Raw genomic sequence first — 2795 nt, forward strand, 5'->3', positions numbered from 1 at the left:
TTTGGGCCAACCTTCATTACAAACCTCTTACAAACCGGAGCTTCTCCCAAAGAAGCCTGGTGGTTTTGATAGGGAAACATGGTCTCCTTGTTGTTGAAACATAGTCACTGCCTCTTTTCCCCTTGTATTTTATTCTACGGGCAATGTTGAACGACATGATATCCTTGCTGAAATTTAAACTTATTCAGGGTTCTTTTGGCCTTTTTATACACTAATTGAATTTCCTAAGAATTTATTGTCCAAAATTCAAATATGAACTTCAAATACATGCTCCAGTTCACCAAAATGGCTAGAATAATTATACATGTGTCCTTGGGTGCATGTCTAGCTCCCATGCCAGGAATGGGAACGAATTACAACCGCACCGTCGTCCTCGCTCGTCCTCATACATTTAGAATCTCGGTTTTAAAATCACCGCGAATCCTAAACTCACCAGCAATTCATGAAAATTGGCATGGTGTCACGTCATGGTGCATATATGTCGTGGTAAAAACATTGTCCAATTTGGGCCAAGATTTATTACAAACATATTACAAGCTGAAGCTTCTCTCAAAGAATCCTCGTGGTTCCGATAGGAAAACATATTCCCCTTGTTGTCGAAACGTCATCACTACCTCTTTTCACCTTGTATTTTCTTCTACGGGTAACATGGAATGACAGGATATCCATGCTGAAATTTAAACTTATTCAGGGTTTGTTTGGCCTTTTTATACACTAATTGAGTTTCCTGGGCATTTAATGTCCATAATTCAAATCTGAACCTCAAATACATGCTCCAGTTCACTAAAATGGCTAGAAAATTGTACATGCATGTGTCCTTCGGTTCATGTTTAGAGCCCATGTCAGGAATGAGAACGAATTACAACCGTACTGGCGTCTTGGCTTGTCCTCAAACATTTGGAATCTAGGTTTTTAAATCCCTGTAAATCCAAAACTCACCAGAAAGTCATGAAAATAGGCATGGTGTCACGTCATGGCACATATATGTCGTGGTAAAAACATTTCCCAATTTGGGCCAAGCTTTATACAAACCTCTTACAAACCGGAGCTTCTCTCAAAGAAGCCTCGTGGTTCCGATAGGGAAACGTGTTCTCCTTGTTGTCGAAACGTAATCACTGCCTCTTTTCGCCTTGTATTTTATTCTACGGTTAACATGGAACGACATGATATCCATGCTGAAATTTATACTCACTCAGGGTTCGTTTGGCCTTTTTATACACTAATTGAGTTTCTTAGGCATTTAATGTCAATAATTCAAATCTGAACTACAAATACATGCTCCAGTTCACCGCAATGCCTAGAAAAATTATACATGTGTCCTTGGGTGCATGTTTAGGTTTCATGCCAGGAATGGGAACGAATTACAACCTTACCAGTGTCCTGGCTCATCCTCAGACATTTAGAATCTTGGTTTTAATTCCCCATAAATCCAAAATTCACCCAAAAGTCATCAAAGGTGGCATGGTGTCAAGTCATGGCACATATATGTCGTGGTAAAAACATTGCCTATTTGGGCCAAGCTTTATTGCAAACCTCTTACAAACCGGAGCGTGTCGCAAGAACCCTCATGGTTTTGATAGGGAAATGTGTCCCCTTGTGGGCCAAATGATAATCGCTCCCTCTTCTAGCCTCGTATGCTCTTCTACACGCAACACTGAACAACGGGAAATTCATGCTAAACTTTGAAATTATTCAGGGTTCGTTTGACCCTTTTTTATTCATTAATTGAGTTTTCTAGGTATTTAATGTCCATAATTCAAATCTGAACTACAAATACATGATGCAGTGCACCAAAATGGCTAGAAAAAACCGTACATGTGTCCTTGTGATGCATGTTTAGGTCCCATGGAACGAATGGGAATGAATTCAACATTCTCGCCGTGCTGCCTTGCCACAAACATTGTAAATCTCGGTTTATAAATCTCTGTAAATCCAAAATTCACCAAGAAATCGTGAAACTTGGGAGGGTGACACTGCATTGTACACATAATTGTCAAATTTGGGCGAAGCTATATTACAAGCCTCTTATAAGTCGAATCTTCTCGCAACCCTCATGGTTTATTTGGGAAAAATGATAATTGTTGCCTCTTCAAGCCTTGAACTTTGTTTTCTACAGGTAACATAGAATAACAGGAGTGTCGTGCCAAAATTTGAAACTGTTTAGGGTTCGTTTGGCCATTGTATATATTACTAATTAAATTTTCTATGCATTTAATGTAGTCCATAATTCAAATTTGAACTACAAGCACATGCTTCAGTGAAGCAAAATGGGTGGGAAATTGTACATGTGTCATTGGATGCATGTTTAGGTCTTACTTAAGGAATGGGAATGAATTAAAAACTTGTCGTCGTCCTGAAACATTGAGAATCTCGATTTTTAAATCCTAGTAATTCAAAAACTCAACCAAAAAACATGAAACTTGGCATGGTTTCTTGACATGGCACATATATGCCGTGGTAAAAAAAATCGTCCAGTTTAAGAAGAGGCACACACATTAGTAGCCAACGAAGTCCTTTTTGAAACAAAAAGGTCACACATTAATATCGCAAACGGTTGTATTATATGAACCGTGTCAAAATTTAACCATACTCAGCGGCGTGTGTGCAACTGTTTGATTAGACGGGATGAGCGCGAGAAGTCCACTGTGTAGGCTCGAGGGGACGCGTACGAGCAGTCCGCCGCACAGACTCGACGGGATGCGTGCATCCTGTCCACCTCGCAGGCTCGACGGGACACGTGCGAGCAGCAAGGCCGCCCATGCTCTCCGAGAAGCGAGCTCTTTGACCTCCATGCA

The sequence above is a fragment of the Triticum dicoccoides genome, chromosome 4A (genome assembly GCF_002162155.2).
Source record: "Triticum dicoccoides isolate Atlit2015 ecotype Zavitan chromosome 4A, WEW_v2.0, whole genome shotgun sequence".
In the NCBI taxonomy this organism is placed as follows: domain Eukaryota; kingdom Viridiplantae; phylum Streptophyta; class Magnoliopsida; order Poales; family Poaceae; genus Triticum; species Triticum dicoccoides.